Here is a 19,228-nt window from a genome sequence, read left to right as displayed (position 1 = left end):
CATGCCGACTTGGTCGGCCCTCTGGTGCTTTCCAAACAGTCAAGCCCACTTGGCATGTTTTCACTGGGCTGTGTTGCACAGCCCCGTGGAGAACATCCCCAGTCTCCCAGTTACTGCCTGAGCTGCCGTTTCGGCAACTCAGACCAATCATGACGCTGCTCCTGCAGCGTTGTGATTGGCTGGTAGAGTCCAGGAGACTGGGTGCTTCCTGTGCTCTGCGAGGACTACGGGGGAGACGTGCAGCGGCAGCATAGAAGGTAAGTTCGTTTTTTATATCATGCCTCCCCCTTCTGCCCCCGATCCCTGTACAGAGGCAGGCGCCACTGACTGAACCGTACAGATTGTTTGGTCTACACACCACCTGATTAACAGAATCTGGGATGGTCTTCCAACTACCCGAGATGACACTTTGTTCCCTTGCAACCAGGTCTGAGTTTCATAAATGCAACACATTCACCCATGCATGGCACCAACTACTGGTATCAGGAATGCATTATGAATAACCCTGGGCAAAGCACTACGCTACGCTCGCGTAGTTTGCGAAGTTTGCTCAACTTCACACTACGTGAACTGCACCTTGCACAGTGCAAACATAAGTAGCGTAGTGCAGCGGTCATTTTTTGCTTGCTCGCGGTCCTCAAAGTCAAGTTGGCGACTGCGAGCAAGCAAAATGACATCCTCGCGAGACTTTATCCTTGTTCGCAATCAGCAACATCAAGTTGCAGATCGGGAGCATGGAAAATAAACCTGGCGAGATTCTCAACGCGGGGAGGTCAGGTTTCTCATTGCGAGTGGTCGCGCATGTTCGCGACCGCTCGCGATGAGAAACTATCAGTCCGCTTTGAGAAAGCTGCAGCTCGAGTAAAAATCTACTTGAGAGGCAGAAAAGAACAGCTCGCACTGTGGAAGATGCTGTTTTCAATGATTGCACAGTGCCGGATGCTTGTCCGCACTGTGCATTCATTGAAAAAGACATCTTGCACAGTGCGAACATGCCACTACGCAGATCGCGTAGTGCGAAGTGCACTTCACGTAGCTACGCGTAGCGCTACTTCACGAACTACGCCCACCCCTAATTATGAACCAAAATGGAGAAGTCTAAAAACGGAATATCCCATCTACTTTAAGGACTGGGTCAGTACTGGAAGAACTAAGTAGATGCAGAAGGGAATGCACAAAGATAGCAGAGGAACTCAATAAGTCTAAATAGAATGCAAATGTGAAAAGCTCAAATGGGTCAAAAGTGATAAAATCCCTAGCCACGAGGTGCAAGCCTACATACGATACTTTACAAAAATTCACTAGTCACCTTTCAGCTGCTGACTGCTGTATTTGAATATTTAAATTCTTTTTTAAACAGGTTTTATGGAGTTTAAAGGAAACAATTGCTAACAGCCATGAGGCTGACACATTACATCTTCAACATAAGCGATCGCAGCTGCAGTGGAGGTTGCTTGGTTGTCATATACATTCTCTTCTCCTTGCATCAAGAGATCATTTGTATCAGAATAGTCTGTGGAACTCAAGGCATCTCCTCAAGATCTTGGCAAATTTCTGCAGACCACCCCTACTTCGGCAGATTTCCTCTCCACTGCCAAACACTACTCCTTGTTTCAACACCATTCTCTGGAACTGGGAGTCTGTGATTTCCCACATCAGCCGACTAAGTCGGGTCTGGTAACAACTACTCCTGTGGTGCAGAGCGTCTTCCGAAATGTGGGCAGAGAATGCACCCCAATGCACCTAGTAACATTGTTTTGGCCTCAACACCAATCTGCATCAATTACCCTTGACAGACAGTTCCTCACTCCCCAGAACAACTAATCCATGGGTATTCTCCCATATATGCATGAAGTGAACTGTCCTTGTATCCTCTGAGACACAAATCGGAGCTAAAGAGGTCATATGACTTTAGCTGTGTATGATTGTGGTGCACAAGGAGTCATTTGAGCTGAGTAAATTCAGCATACACATAGCCTAGTGTTCTGAATACAGACATCTTATTGAATTAACCCATTACCTGCCTCCACGTGCTTCAGGTAGGCATGTAAAAACGTATTTACTTATTTTTTTGGCTGATACAAAATGACAATCGTTTTAAAGAAGTTAGGTGATCTGTTACACTATCGTGGCAATTGAAATATTCCAGGTTTCTTATATATACCACATATCTTTGCACAGCCAAAGAGCAGAAGAGCACTTGTCTCTGTGTCCTCATTACAAGACCTACATAATCATTCAGTACTGGGCATGCTCAGTCAGAGAACGGTCAAAAGTAGGAAAAGAACATTTCATAATCAGGGTAACAGGCTATGTTCCTCTGGAGCTAGAGACAGATGAGAAACTGGGGAAGCTTCCCATACTCCACAATTTCAGGGTAGACTATATACTTTTTTCGCCACCACAGCTTTATCTTAAGACAGCGAAGCCTTTCTAACTGCTACGTTGAGCGCTTTCTTAAAGCCTAGTTTTGGAATACGAAGATAGAGAATACACATCTCCAATTACAGCCATCTATGGAAAATTCTGATGCCCTCCGTGGTATCTGTCAGGGCCTCAGACTATAGTTTCTCTGTGCCAATCTCTGACGTAAGTCAACAATAAATAGATAGACTCCACGCGTATGACTTGCTCAAACTTAAGAGCAGTTACCAAAGCCACTTCTTACAAAAATGTAATATTAATTTCACACCATATCCCATCTACAAGGACAGACTGTACACGTCCTAGAGCATTCCTCCACAAATCCTTCTGAAAGAACTCTAAATTTTAAAATATGATTATATTTCACATCCTGACACCCAATATGCTCACAATACACCACCAGCAGCATTAAAGATCTTGCCAACCACGGCTACAGACAGTGCACTGTACTTGTGACGGAAACACCATTGTTGATATACCTAGCATCAGTGCTCTTTGTTTTGAACAACACCCACCAAGTTAACCTGCGTTAAACTGCTGAATGGTACAACCGGCATCTTTCCCAAGATATTTAGGAAATCGCTTTGAGAAAAGACATACAATGTATCTAAAGGGCACTAAAGTCCCTTCTTGCTTGTGGTCATAGTCATCGCTTAGTTATCGCCAATGTATACGAATAAGATAGCATATGCCACATAATTTTTCTTTCGATTGCCTCACATGCCGCACAATTTGCCTTTCTTCCATGTGTTATTTAACTAATACGGACTGTTAATTGGATCCCGTATTATAGTCAAATTTCAGTGAGCATGCTAAAAAGTCACTTGTGTATAAAGCTACAGAAACAAATTAGAGTGTGGGTATTTTAAACTGTGTAGTCTGCTGTAGGAGGTCTCATTTTAAGCAGATAACTTGTTTTATAAGGAATACGAGTGACTCTGTACACAGCATATTTTAGGTGATTTGAAATTATAAGATTACACTTGCGCAGCAAATAAATTGGGTTAATGACTATATTATCCTGCTGTGATCACAGAAGTCCAATCTCATGGCTGACATTGGCTCCTGGTAAAATTGAAATATCTAGATATGTAAAGATGACCTAAGGAAACTAAATATATTGAACATACAGGAGGTGATTAGACGTAGACGGTCTGTAGTCTTCTGGGCTGCGTTTCTACTCTCAATTATGGGCAGAAGTGCTAAAGTGAATATTTTGCCTTGACTCTTGCCCAAAATCCTAATCTCCAACAACATTTACACAGTTTAATAAACAAGCCATTATAGCTTTAGAAATGCCGATATACCTATATGAACCAAGAGGCTGGGGTTCTGGCCTGAAACTGCTATTATAGTGTGGTCTGTGACAACACTTGGATGAGTGCCAGGACATAAAAGCAAATAAAGTTGCATAGGCATTAATTGTCTGAGCCATTGCAGATACCTGGGTGCAGTCTGGTTTACTTTGAGTAAGTAGCAATCTTCCCCTTCTTATAATAATCTCCCTTACAGAGTATCATGAAGGGTTAGCAGTGGTTAAAATGGTTGAAGACCTTGTTCTCTTCTTTTGCTTGAATACTGTGGAATCCTCCTAATGCATTGTACACTGACTCCCAATCTCTGCTCTTGTGCAATGTTCTAACACAGGTTACGGTTACTGATATACATGCTACACTGTGAACTGTATACTATTTTTAACTAATTGTTAAACGTTGATGCACACATCGGACGTATAGACATGCCTGAAGCAACTGATGAGGGAATATGCCTTGTAATGTCATCCTTGTATGCCATAAGGCACTGTGAATGTTGTTACAGTTACAAACAGAAAGAAAAAGACAAAATGATAATAAACAGATTCAAACAAAAAAAATTCAAGGGTTTGCGGTGGGATTTGGTTTGCACCGGGAAAACAAATTCTTTATGATTCATTCAGAGAGTAAGGCTGGATATATCTCACGAGGAGTGAGAAAAATGAGATTAAGTGGGTGTACAACTCTGGGTGATCACTTTGAGAATTAAACATTTAAGAATCTTGATAAACTGAAAGATCAATCGAGGGCTAAATGTAGGCCTGTTCCTGGTTTCTGTAAAGGTAAGAGCCATCCTCCATAAAAAAGACCTTGGTATAACCAGAGAACGAAGAGTCCGAGATACTGAAGATACTACAGAACAAAAAGGATTGCAAAAGAGAATAACAGGTGGGTATAATGATGTGGCCTTCTGTAATCCTACGGTACTCTGTACTGAGAGGTACATTGGAAGCGAATTTAGGAAGTACACTAACAGACCAGGAATGGAGAGCAGTTGTCCACCGTACATAAGAGCATTAATAGGTCCTTGGCAATGCTGACCAATTTCAGAAGGCTGCAAGCAGCCAAACAATGGTCAGTAGGCAGCACAAATTCTAATGGTAGAAAGCGGGTAACTATATCAGATTTAACCAGTGCAATTTGTTCACATATTATGGACATGTCCAAGCACACAGAGTTCACAGACTGAAATCACACAATGTGTCAATTCTTGGAGACTGGAATAATATGGATCTACGCTTACCATATGTTTCTCGAATGTCACACCCCTAAAGAAATGTAACAAGGCTTCAAGTAAGTTTATTTCACTGAATCTGATTTTAACATAAGAGGCAAAAAGACAGACTCTAGATTTGAAAGAAGACCTCGCCTTACAAAGGATGTGTATTAGAATCTCCTGTTAAAGCTATGGTACTGGAACAGACTGGGGTAGGCCAGTATATTGGTTTGACTGGAATTCTATATCAGTGAAGGGAATAAGGACAATGAAGATAAAAAAAAAATCGTAAATCATACGTTCTTATATAGCGCCCTTCACCGCAAGGTCTCAAGGCGCTTGCTTTGGGAACCCGTCCTGGCTTTTCCCTGCGAGATAACCCCTACTGGGCATCCCCAAGGTGAAAGCCAGGCATCCCATCGCTGTGGGGCCGTTGTGGAGACTAAGCAAGCTATTGCCCAGAGTTGAAGAATGTGAACCCATGATTCGAGTAGGCGCCGAGGCGAGAATTATCGAGTCCGTGGACATTTTTGAGCTCAAGACCCTGCCGCGTCGGGAATTGAACCCTGGTCTGACCTCTGCGTCCGGGTCTGCCTCCTCTAACCGGTGAGCCACACATCACCACTATAAAGAAAGGAATGTAAATGGGTGAGGGGGCAAGCTTTTGTGCCCGGTGATGATGTCATGTCAGGAGTCTGATCCTCATTTTACGATCAAGGAATACATCTAAGCTAATTAAGGATTTTCACTTGAACTGGTGCTGTACTTCACAAGTCAAGTTATGCGTTTTGTATACGGCAACGTTTGCCCATTCCTTGGCCGCTTAATGCTTCAGGTAGTCATTGGCAGACTAGTGTATATAACTGAGCGTTTAACTGGTAGACAGCCTCCACTGGATATGATGCATGTTGGTGGCCATTGTGGCAGACACAACCTTCGCCTGGCCTTAGTAGCTATGGGTCATGTGGTTCAAACAGAGATGGTGTTTCATAGAGGAAAAGGGGGCGGATCTTGGAACCCTTCACCCTAGCCAGGATCTTTCAACTCCCACCTAACACATGTCCAGTTTATCACTGAAGTTATGTTGGTGCGATAGATTTGGTGTCCATCCTGACAATACAAGTGGCTGTGTGACAGGGTCTCAATAGTTCCATGTGACTCTTCTGTTTCTTGTCTCAGGTATATTGTTCCTGACGCAGGGTCTGTCACCATGGGTTCTTGCCTCACTATTTTTTGTTTTCAAGACCATTTCCCTTAATCTTTCAGTCTGGTACTTCTCTTTCATTGCAGATTAAAACGTCATCAAAGAAGCTATGCTCTTCTGTAGAGCCCCCTGACTTTTCTAATGCAAATACCATCAAACTGGGTCGGCGCACTCTGTTTCCACTCGTTGCCCAGTAGCTAAGTCTGCCTATGGTCTGTAGAAAGAAATGGCTCTTGGGAGATGAAGCAGGGTGTAGATGTCAAAACTTAGGTCTTTATCAATAGGTTGGAAGGGGCTAGGCAAAAAAATCTTATTGCAATAATACACCTTACTAAGGTCATGCACTGATCATGGTAGCGAGGAAGATGAGGGAGGGGCTACTTTTACCCTTGTTTAACAGATGGTAACGGGTAGAGTTACCACACAGGCACATAAAGGTGGAGAGATTAATTTTGCTGTCCAAGTAAATACAAAAGTGGCTGGTAGAAGGAAAAAAGAAAATTCCAAAAGGGAAGAAGATTAGTGTAGCAATGTTTTGGATGTGACAGTGTACAAAGGGATACAAGAAAAAGAAGTCCGGTGTAGAATTAACCATTATTTAACCATTAAGTATAATAAGGCAGAGATGCTGAATGTCACACAAGCTTAGACTAAGTACTGAGGGAGGGAGACGACGAGAAAGAGAAAGAGGGTGGAGCAAAAGAGACAGAGAGGGGGAGGGGAGAGATAGAGAGAAAGAATAAACTGAAAAATACATGACCAAACGGTGAACGAAGCTATGTTCAAGAGAGGTTTATAAATGTAAATAATGAGGAAGCGTAGCATAGAGTCTTGAGGGACATTTACTAATAGCTTGGTGAACAGGCACATAGTGGATCTAAATAGTAGGGCATAATAAATGCCTGGCAGGAAAATGCAGCCCCATCTATCCCAAAATTTAACATAATTCTCTGAGGAACGTGGTGGTACAGAATCACAACCAAGTTCAGTGACACAGTTATATGGTTCCAGCTAAGGGAGCAATAAAATGCAACTTCCACAGTTGTAGGTACCTATGAATGGATTAAAAAAGAAAATAATGCACAATACATAGAAAACTACTGTCAACTCATCGGACATGCAAGTACACCAGTGGAACCACTGCAAATGGTTACGGTGTCTGCACCGCTGCCAAAAAGAAGAGGTCCTTACCACAATTACGATCACAGTATAATCTCCCGGATCTGAAAGGCTGAGTTACCTCCAAGTGAGGCATTGGCTACTGCATCCAATTAATAGACCGGCGGTCAGTCGGCATCTAACCAGATACGAGAAGTGGGTAATTACTAAAACCTCAGACCGACGCTTAGTTTCTGAGCTCTATGCCCTGTTGGGCCAGCCAACTTCTCTACACCCCACACCCTAGATAGAGAAAGATTGGGGTGGAATCTACTACAGAGCTAGGCACACGGCACAAAACACAACCAGCATAGAAACAGCCACTAATTGGCATTTGACTCCTGTACACCTCAAAGGAAATCCAGAACGCAGCCCTAGCTGCTGGCGTGGATATGGATCCTTAGGTACGCTAGTATACTGGCTATGGGAATGCCCACATCTAACAACTTATTGAGCCAAAAGCTTAGATGAAGTCAACACTGCAAATACCCCCACACACGTTGGCTGGCTCCACCGGCTCTGGCCTATACTAGGGATGGAAAGGATGTCCACCACATCCACAATTACAAAGTCTACTTTTTATGAAATCTGGAAACCATTCCTTGCCATTTTGTCCATTGAATTCAGGGAACTTACCTGCCCCAAGTACTTACTTTTTCTTTGTCTAACTGAGTCGGAGTAGGCTCTACTACATATAGGACATAATCAGATTAGCGCCATCTCACCACGGTTGACATACAAGAAGCTTAAACAGAGTACTAGGGGAGGGAGGGTTGAGATGGTGGGGGCCAGGGGGGTTGTTTCGAGGTAATGTTAGAGTTATTTTTGTTCCATTTTCCTTCTTATTTCTCCTGAAAACACACACGTTGAGCGCTGCGACGCTCTGAGCAGGAAAAGGGATCTACAGCAGAGACTAAGAAATAACGTGCATACAAATGTATTTCCATTCTGTGCACGTGTGAATAAATACATTGACTTAAACCATAAAAAGAAGAGGTACCTGCCTCACTACTTTAAATTAAATGAGTTCAAAAATGTTAGATTTGGGAGCCTCCAGTGGACCAAGAGATGGATCAGGAGGTGGGATAGAAGGGTCACATGGAAGGTATACATGCTATGCTGGACCGCAGTTTGCGTTGGAGGACCTGAGAGATGTTGTCGTGCGACCGGGATGGGTGGCATCCGGATGGGGGGAGTTGGGGGGTGGGGAGGGTTGGGGTGATTGGGGGGGGGGGGGGTGAGTTGTTCAGTTTGATGAATCATTTGCAACCAAAATGCTGTATGGATTGCCAATTACTTGATGCTCTATATTTGATGTGCAGTTAACTTCGGAGTGCGGAGTACTGCAATATATGTGCAATCTGTCAATAAAATCTTTCTTTTTTTTTTAAAGTGTTAGATTTGAAGATGCACTCCTCTTACCACAGAATCAGAAAGGCAAACAGGGAGGCAAAAGTCAAAATCAAATCAGGGATACAACATATAAGAACATTTTTCGACGAGAGTCCATGGTAGTGAAGAAATTGTTGGTCCTGTTTAATCCTTCAAGGAAAATATGGGTAAATGAATTGCGCTGGGTGTGTTTGCCAACATCAGCACAAGGCGCTCTGTTCTTCAGTAAAGGAAACTCCTTCAAACATGGTCCACAGTTTACACAGAAAAGAGAAATGTGCTTCACCTAAATCACTGCTTCTGAAATGTGCGCTTTTAAGGGAGCACCCTGTTTGATTTCAATGCCTCGATCTTCATGGAAGCCAACACTGAGAGTGCCCGTAAAAAGGCTAAAGGATGATATTACATCAAAATGGACAAGCATTGAAATAACATACCACCCCAATAGCATGCATTCCATTTTAAGTGGGCAGTCTCAATTTAAAGAAACATGTTTTTATTTATTTTTAAGGTTTTATAAAGCGCTGGCTGGACCAGAAGTATCAGAGCGCTTTACATGAGTATAAAATAATTACAGTCACAGGAACCAAAAATCAGCAATCAACAGCATTGAAATATAACAGATTACAAAATGTGTAACAATTTGTAACTATTCAGAAACAGGTAAGAGATCAGGAGGAATTTACAATATTTATGTTATGGCCCCAATCGGTTGCCTCATTCGTGTACACCAAGGATCCCCGTATGCCCCGTACATTGTGATGCAGGAGCAATAAAGACTGAATTAAAGTGAGAGGGATAAGTAATAAAACCTGTACTCACTACTGACGTACACCACCAACGATAGTGGTGGTGTTGGTATTAAACATAAGGATAAATATTTCTTGATTGGGGATTACCAGGACACAAACGGATGAGCCAACCGATTGGGGCCATAAAGTAATCACAGTGTATAATTGTCTTTTTGTGATAATACACCACATAGGAGCGACAAAAAGAGCTATGTGTAGATTTATGAAGATTTTCTTCTTTTTTTTTCTTCTTTGAGCATATGTTAGTATGAGTGCAGAATTATCCGTTTGCATACTCTCATTTTCTCTATGGAGACAGAATTCTAAATCATGTATTTTGATGTGGAACTGGTGCGTCCTTTATTGTGACCCGAATCGTTCTTCATCTGAACTATATAAAACTGGGAGGCACGGTGAGAGCATGGAGTTCCAGCCACGCCTCTACAAACTAAACTGCATGACAGACAGGTGATAGAGCCACTGACATTGTGTATCCTGTTAACGATGGGCAGTGGGTGCGTGGTCCTCACTAGGGTGACCAACTGGCATGGGTGCAAATTCAGGACGAAGGGTAAAAATTCAGCACAGCATATTCAAAATTCAGGACAAAAGGTAAGTTTTACAGACACATCAGAGGAGGTTGCACAATAGTATTTAAGTAAAGTAAGTAAATAGACAACTACTTAAGTATAAGTCAAAATAAGTTTATATTAGGTTGAAACAATCATACACATCAAGGTTTTTCCATATGCATACAGTTTTGAGCAACTGTGCAGGTCTTTTTGTGGTATTTCTTATGATAATAATTTATTTATATGATTAGTGCACCGGGTTGTTCAGTCTGATATTCAGTTTACAACTCATGGTCCTGAGCATGCATGTTTGGTGTGAGAAGTGGCCGGGAAGATCTACTTGGATAGACTTTGTTACTAGCATCTCATATCTGAGTGCCATTGTGAGATGTAAAGGGGCACGCATAGGTGCGCTAAAGGGAGTATTGTTGTGAAGAACCCACTATAGGGAACGCATTATGAGTGTTTCAGCAAGTGGAACTTAAAATATGGAATCTAACTTTGATTATAGGGGCTTTGCAGAGAGTTGCACTAGCTGACGGATGTCACAAAGGTGCTTTTCCCTGCAGCTTTCTTAAAGAAAGCAAAAGACAAACAGGGAGGACCTGGCCGGGCAGTTCGGGCTGGACTGTTTTCGATAAGGCTGGGTCTAAACCGGAAGACGTGGCATGCAAAAAAAAGATGAATTTAACCAAGATATGTGACTGGGGTGAATGTATTTCAGCATTCTGTCCATTATCTGTTCTTTTTGCTTTCTTAAAGAAAGAACTGTCGATGGACTATTACATTGTTTATTTCTGACGCCTTGCCTATTGCTACAAACACAATATACATCTCAAGCCCAGCTCATGGCACTATGAGGCTCTCCCTAAAACCTTACACCTGAAATAAAACATGCAAACATTTACAATTAGTAGTGTAGCATTCAAGTAGCAGGTGGGAGTCACTCACAATGTAATTTGCATGATGTATAGATCCCACACATCAAATACAGAATAGTCACGCATAGGCAAGGGAGTAGCCAGAAAATTAAAATACCTCCCACTTTGAAGTAGAGGTCTTATGGCACCAAGAAAGCAAAGTAAGTCATCGCATCCCAGAAGAGCTCTCTTGTCCAAGAATCTAGCCATTCATCCTTCCATCATACCCCTAATATCCACCATTTCACATTTACATTCTGTCATCCATTAATTATTTCATCCATCATTCGGTCTTTAATCATTTATTCTGTCCTTCCATCTGTGTGCCCATCCATATCCAAACCTATTCAACCATTTGCAAACCTATTCATCATCTATCCTTCTATCCATTATTTCACTCGTGCATCCATCATCCATCCACCCTTTCATCCAATCTAGCAATCCTCTCATCCATCCATCCAACCATTTACTCTTTCACCCATCCAGCCATCCTTTCACTTACTCATACATCCACTCAGTCACTCATCTGTTCACCCATTCACCCTTTCACGCATCCATCCTTTCTTTCAGCTCTCCACCCTCCCTTTCACTCATTTATGCATTCTTTCACTCATCTATCTTTACATTCTTCTTTTCACTCATCCATTCACCCATTCACCCATCTATTCTGCCAATCATCCATCCATACTTGCACTCATCTACTCATCCATCCTCCCTTTCTCTATCCAGTCCCCTTTCACTTAGCCATCCTTCCATCCACCCTTTACCCATCCATCTACCCATCCACTCATGAATCCATCGACCCTACCACTCACCCATCCTTGCACTCATCCATCCTCTCATCCACCCACCCTCTCACTCATCTATCCATCCTTTTGTCCATCTACCCACCCTTTCACTCACTCGTCCATCCTTAGATCCACCCTTTCACTCATCCATCCATTCACCCTTTTTCCTATTCATCTACCCTTACAGGAATACATCCATCTATTTACCCTCATCCATCCTTCCATTCACTCATCCATTCTTTCTCTCACTATCCATCCATTCATTCACCCTCTCACTCATCCATTCACCATTTCACAAATCCATCGAGCCATTCACCCATTCCTTCACTTACTTACTCACCCACCTTTTCACATTAATCTTGAGCTGAGCCTTTGTCTGCAGAGTTGCAGACAGAAGAGGTCCATCAAGAACACGGTGCACAGTACCAGGAAGTGAGGTGTTGTTTCCAGGGCTTTAAGTGGGTTGAAAAAACTTGGGGGTATCTCCAAAGTGTGTGTCTGATGTCATTAAGGACTGGCTTAAAACACATAAGCTAGAAATTTGTGCTTAGCATAGTGTGCTGCTCGACTGGTATTCGGCTACTTCTGTTATTGCATCCAGATATATAATACATTACACCTACAACAAGCCCAGACTATTGGCTTTGTCAATGGGCGTTAATTGCAAAAAATAAAAAAGCAGCAACTATGGCTTTGTTGTATATAATGTTGAAAAAGCTTCAGCTCTGAAATGACAAGACTGTGAAAGATTTATAACCTCTTTCGCCGGCTTCATTTCATGTACTGGCACATAGCAGCATGGGCGGTTTTTTTGTACATTTGTTATGTACATTTCTTTCATCTCCACTAAAGGCCCAGCTAATGAGCAAGGCTGGGACAAGGCGTGCACAACTATGAAAACTATGTCAAAGAGTCTCCTCTGCCTAAGCGTCGTGAGGATTTGGAATTTGTGTAATTCCAGATTTGTCATGGTCACATTGAAGGACAGGGTGGACGGCGCGTATATGGGAGAATCACCAGACATACTTTTGAATTTTGGGCATTTACGTCTCACATCAAGATTGGCCCCTGAAGAAGGGACGCATGTCCCGAAATGCATTGGGCATAATGCTTACTATTTGACATGAAGATGCATGGAATGCCACAACGCATATTGTTACAAAGAATGATCGAAAATTCATTTTGGGTCAAACAAATTTAGTTTTATTTTGAAAATGACCACTTCGTGGATGATAATGTTCTATGGAATATTGACTGTTTCAAAAGATAAATGAACCGGAAATATCATTGTTTGTCATCCATTGTATACATGGAGAGATCTTTCACATATCATTTTTATGGTTGTGCACACCTTGTCCAAGCCTCACGCATTAGCTGGGCCCTTAGTTAAGTTCGTTTTTCATGTCAGGCAGACACTGGAGGGTGTAGCACAATAAGCTTTACTAGAATTCATTCCAAGCGCATCACTTGTTAAAATAGAAGTGCTGCCCGCACAATTTTCAGTATTAATAATAATAATAATCCGCATTTGTAAAGCGCACAATCACCCGTAAGGGTCTCTAGGCGCTGGGGGCCGTCGGGAAGATTAAGCAAGCTATTGCCCAGAGTCACATAGTGCTGGGCTAACCTGCCGCCGGAGCCGGGGATCGAACCCTGATCCCCAGATTCCAGCGTCAGTCGCCCTGGCCGCGGCGCCACACATCTCCCACAGTATTCATTTCTTTCATCTGACAGAATGCCCTGGCCTAGACCGAGGCTGGTGGAGGCCCACCACATGCTGTAACAGCCCAGGCTGGCACGTTCCCATTTTGTATGTGACAATCAGCGGCATACAAAATAACAATGGGCGGGTGGGGCTGCTCTTGTGCTAGGAGGATGAATGCAAGGCGGCGCCATCAGGGAGCTGAGGCTTTTTGCAGGGGAACAGTGCTGTTCCCCAATGCCCAAAATTACAGACAAAATGCGTCCGTTAAAGTGATCATGGACAACGGACTTGAGGTCCAAATCACGGACCGTCCGTGAAATTTACAGATGATTGGTCACCCTAGTCCTCACAAGCCTCCAGTCCTGGTTTCTGTACCAGATCAGGACACCAGCATCACCAAAAGCCACTCTGATGAGTCTGGTCTGTAGAGGTGGCAACGGCTCCACTAGATGCACAACAAACTCACATTCCTACCTATGCTGCCTGGTGAAACTGATCAGAAACTGCAAATGGGCTCCATGTCGTGGCTCTTTAGATAAAAATCACTTTGTGTTCTGGGACTGGTAATTTCATGTATGGAATTACAATGATGGTCTAATAAATCCCTGCAGAGCTCAGTTTGATAAAAAGCCACAACTGGCTGAAATTGTCAACGGAAGCATGCAACCACGTTATCGCTTGAAGAAGATTGCATTGAAGACACAGAGGCTCAGTCGGGAAGTAATGAGCGCTGCACATTATGAAATTACTGGTTGGCATACTACCTTCCTACTGCTGCAGATTCCAAAACATCTAGCCCAGTCTTCTCCAGTGTATAAGTCGTGAGCTACTGACAGCTCTTCACTACCTGCAAAAAGATCTCCTCTGTGAAGCCCAGCCTACTAAATTAAAGGTTTTTGGTGGGTTGAATTAATATATATTTATGCCAAAACGGAAAAGTGTGTATATCTGCTAATGAAGACGTGCTTAGCAGACTACAAGTGGTTCAAAACACCGCAGCAAGACTGGTCCTAAATGTCCCACCCAGAACACCCTCCCGTCCTCTTCTGGAGAAACTTCACTGGCTGCCTATTCGTCAGCGGATTAAGTTCAAGATTTGTTGCACTATACACAAAAGCCTTTTTGGCTTAGGGCCACAATATCTTACTGAAAAATTTAAGCTATACAAACCTGAGCGCTCTCTGCGCTCTAGCAATCAATCTCTGTTAAAAATTCCATCTAACAGAAGAGCAAGGCAAGGTGGCCGAGCACTTTCGTACATTGGCCCCACCCTCTGGAACAAACTTCCCCTCAATCTGAGACAAAACTCGAATTATTTTATCTTCAGGAAGACATTAAAAACACATCTGTTTCTGACAGCATAAACCTTTACCACACCCCTAAAGCTGTTTTAGACGCATATGGCGAACCAAGCGCGGAGATACCCCTACGGGGGTCGGGTCCTGCGCTATTCAAGCAAATAAATAAATAAATAAATAAATAAATAAAGTGTGTACAGTTTTAGAACTCCCAGACTGATGTTTAGAGAAAAATGGTTGGATTTCCACAATATATTTAAAGCTGACTATTGAGCAATAAATCATGAGGCGATGGGGAGACTTATTACTACTGTTACTTTGGTGCCGTTGACATTACATCTATGCTATCATGTATTCATTCTCTTGCATGGGGTGGCCACTAAGATAATCTTGTCTGATGTGGTCACTAGTACCATACTAATAATTTTAGTAGCTCGGTATGATTTTCATTAAACATAATAAACTTATGTTGTGTGTGATGACCACCGGTTATAGTATTATGGAATGCAGCGCTTAAAAGTGGGACAAAAGAAAAGTGTGAGAGACACACAATTTATGGTTTTCCATAAGCAGGCACCTTTGAAGAGCTCTGCAGGTCCATATTTAGTATACATGGAAACACTTCCCACATAGGACCAAAACAAAAGCAACACACTTCTAACCACACATCTTACAGAGCATACATATAGCATGCTACCCATGTAGACAGGCGCTTCAGTGCCGTACATAGCGGTAGTAAGCGCTAAATAAATGTTTCAATACAATGCAGAAAAGGTTGGAGACCCCGGATCCAGCCAATGCCCACCTGCTCTTATTTTTGAGGCCATAGAGTGACGCATGGCTTTCAGTGGGCCGGGTCTCAGAGGTGCTGAACACCGGCAGTTTTTTAAAGGGTGCCTCGAAACAGGTCTCTATTGGGCTCTGTTTTGTGCCCTGGCACAGACGGTCTATTTTTTCCGGACTGCGGTGACTGCAGGCACATCGATGTGTCTAACTAGTGGTGAAGTTACGGCATGACATCATGCCAGGTGTGTTGTAGGGGAAGGAAAATCCTTTAAGGAGACTCATTTTCTCTCTGGATTTCCCTTCTCTTATTGAAACTCAGGAGCAGCAACATTATTGTGGTGTCATCAGGGCTTTCAGTGGAAGCTTTTTCAATATTATATACAAGCAATAGTTGCTGCCGATTTATCTTATGCAATTAACAGCCACTGACAAAGCCAATAGTTCTGACTTGTTGTAGGTATGATGTTACTTGTTGTATCATATATCTAGATGCAATGACAGAAACAGCAAAATACAAGTCGGGGGGCACACTACACTAAGCATAGATTTTTAGTTTATGTATTTTTAAGCCACGCCCCTAATTACATTGGCAACGCCCCATTGAGAGACCCCCCAGTTTTCGCATCCCACTTAAAGCCCTGGAGTGACACAACTTTTCAGATCCATGCCTCAAATGGTTCCCTCAATTGGGATGCAGAGTGATAATTTACTTCCTCCCCATCCTATTTCCACCTACCTGGCTGGTCGCCCAGTCTGTCCAGAAGGTCTACAGGTGAGTGAAATCACTTCACGCTCCAAGCAGCCCAGGTGTATTCATAGGGGTCAGCTGATGCCCTTCAAGCATTCCTGCAGCATGCTCCCAAGCTGGGTTGATAATATCCATTGACTTCAGAGACTCCGCCCTCCGCGACTTCCGTGGTGCGAGGAGCGGCCCAGGTGGGAGGGCTTCCTCCAGGGAGTGGCAGTGAGCGGCACACCCTGGCCGCCCACGCCCCCGCCGAGGCAGCACCCACAGTCCTCACTCCCAGCCTCCCTGGCGCAAGGTGTTCAAACATGAAGCCTGTGTGCAGAGCCGTCTTTGGTGCACCGCCCCCTCCGGCGGGCTGGAGACTAGGGCGGCCATCTTAGACTGAGGCTTGTGAATACAAGGCTGGCCGGGTCAAATTGTTGCAGACCTCCTAACGTACAAAAAGCAGCTTCTGTCCAGCGATTCGAAGGTCACTCTTATTAGTGAAACAACCAGAGTTTCACGGAAGGGGCTACAAAAATATAGTTGCATGTCTCACTGTTGTAAATTAGTTTTTTTATTTGTACCTAATAAATAAATGTGAAATATTCATGAGTAAACTTTCCATTTAAATAGCTTTTCTAAATGAGTTACCTTTATTTACTGGCACACCGTACAAGAAATCTCTCCACTTAAAGATGGCCGCCTTTAGCACACGCTTGCTGATAAGATAGTAGTTACGCCTTCCTCCTTCTATCCCATCCAATTGACAGCAGCCTTGTTTCCGGGGCACCGGAGTCTTCGCTTGAGGCTTCTTCCTGCCAGCAGGTACCAGCCTGGGAGCTTAACTGTCTGAAAGGAAGCGTTCACTCTGTGTGAAAAACAGAAGCATTCATTTTGTAATATAAAAAGGTCATGCGTTTTTGTAATCGTAACTCGATTGAACATTTTACAAGTTTTAAAATTTGGATTATATTCGTATGAATAAATGTCTATTCCTAAATATTGCATCGTACGTTTTATTCAGCTAATAGTCAATAATAATCTTTTTTCTGATACCTTTTTTCCAGCTTTGCCGGACTGCTTTTGTTAATGGACAGCTGATCTTGTAATCTGGTAAAGGAATTACAATTTCAATTGGACTTTTCAATTCGCACCATTGAAAAGGGTGCTGTATATCCTGCTGGACTCGTTCTAGCGTTTTCCCCTAGGGCTGTCTGGCTGTCACACTCGCCCTACACACCCATCCAGCACAGGCTTCACGAGTGACATGGCTTCTGCCAATAAAAGGGGACTGTGGCGCACATGCCCTGGGCGGCAGTGTTGACAGATTGGGCTGTTTACCGCACAAATGGGCAACATTTTCCCCATTTGTGGGGGGAAAAAACGACTTGCAGGTTGTGTAAAGTTGGGCGACATTTGCCCTTGTGTGCACAATTTTTGTGGTTTCCGCGGCGCCCAGAGAGAGGATCTGTAATTAGGGTGTCAATCATTCATAGCTCGAATGTGCTACTTGTGATGGCCCTGCTTCTTGTTACTGGCCTGCCCCCAGAGAGAATGGACCAATGAACTTACGAGGAGCAGGCCTGTCATCATTTAATTTTTTTTTTTAAATCATTCGATTTGCCTCTTGGCGCGGGTCTGCGGCGAACTCTGAGTGCTGTGGAGCTGAGAGGAGGTGTTGAGGGCAGCCATGAGTGGTTGATGGCCAATCGTGCAGCCTGCTTCTGTTGCAGTGGATCTTTAGGTGCCAGTGTGTTACGATAGGATTAATTTAGTGGTCGAAATGTCCACTTTTTCGGCTCTGCTGCTGTCAGCTGCCCCCTCTCTTTCCGTCTCTCTCTTGCTGAAACCATGCTTCCATAAACTTCTCTCATCGTCTGTTTCTTCTACTTTCCTTCATTCGTTCCCTTGTGAAATGAATGCAAAAAAGAAAGAAACACTTTTGCTGGAAGTGTTTCTGACATTTTTCTGTTCCAAAGTGCAGCCTCGGTACGGAGAGAAAAACGGTTCAAAATAAGAAAAGTAAATAACTAAAGCCTTACAGAGCATTAGCAAAGTGGCCAGATTGGTTTTATTAACACCCAAACACAGTAGTGCCACTTTACAGTGTTTGCCAGCAAAGCACTACTTTTGTTTTTCCTGTTTCTTTGAACAGCATTGTTTTTCCCCGGGTGGGGAAGTGCACCATTCCTGGAGGTACTGCAATACCTGGTTGATGGGTGTAGTGGAAACCGATTAATGTGATCCTTCCCTCCTTTTTTCTTTATTTTAGGTGCATAAAATGCCACCACGGCTCTTTGTTCAGGGATGTAGTCTTTTTAAACCATACTGCTCACAGTTCACAAGGATATAAGCAATGGACAGTGATATTGGTCCCTCCCGGGATCTGTAGTGGTGCTGTATGTTTCAGGCAAAAACACTCTTGATTTCTGAATAATGAGTGTAAAAGTGTTATGGTAGCTATGTTGTTCTACTTACACTTCACATGCTTTACTTATTCTTGCATTCCATATCAGAGTTGGCTTTTTCCTGGAAGTTATATTTCTTCAGGCAGCATATTACTCTTGTGCATAATTTGAATTGAGTTGCATCCAGGTGTATATAGCAGGGCACAATTGGGTTGTAGCTGAAGGCTGTGCGAGTGTCTCTCAGTGGGACAGTATGGTGTTCATTGGGGGAAAGGATGTGGCACTATGCCAGAGCTGCCGAATTTGGTTCTGGGGAACCAGGTTCAGCCTTCATAAACAGTCCACCAGACCACTCTTGTGAGAGAGCACATTGCCATGGTAGACCTTAGAAGCCCCAGCTAGACCTTAGAAGCCTTAGGGTCTTTGCACCTTGAAGGCCTGTCCACCAAAATCGATACTGAAGTTCACCTCCAGTTTCTTGCAGGCAGGCCTACAAAGCAGCACACCCTAGAGCAACACAACA

General features: G+C 43.3%; 1 protein-coding gene across 2 annotated transcripts in view; it reads right to left on the bottom strand.

Moving 5' to 3' along the window:
• Positions 1–16,622, bottom strand: part of PGAP2 (post-GPI attachment to proteins 2) — a 171,389-nt gene extending 154,767 nt beyond the window's left edge. Inside the window, exon 1 of one of the 2 annotated variants that reach the window (XM_078658657.1) lies at positions 16,304–16,622. The gene's annotated coding sequence lies outside the window, so the exon portion shown is untranslated. The remainder of the gene's footprint in view (positions 1–16,303) is intronic. The other variant, XM_078658658.1, reaches the window with a different exon arrangement.
• Between the last annotated feature and the right edge of the window lie 2,606 nt (positions 16,623–19,228).

Source organism: Lissotriton helveticus, chromosome 8 (assembly GCF_964261635.1).
Source record: "Lissotriton helveticus chromosome 8, aLisHel1.1, whole genome shotgun sequence".
Lineage (NCBI taxonomy): Eukaryota > Metazoa > Chordata > Amphibia > Caudata > Salamandridae > Lissotriton > Lissotriton helveticus.
This window is presented reverse-complemented; position numbering and strand designations above follow the sequence as displayed.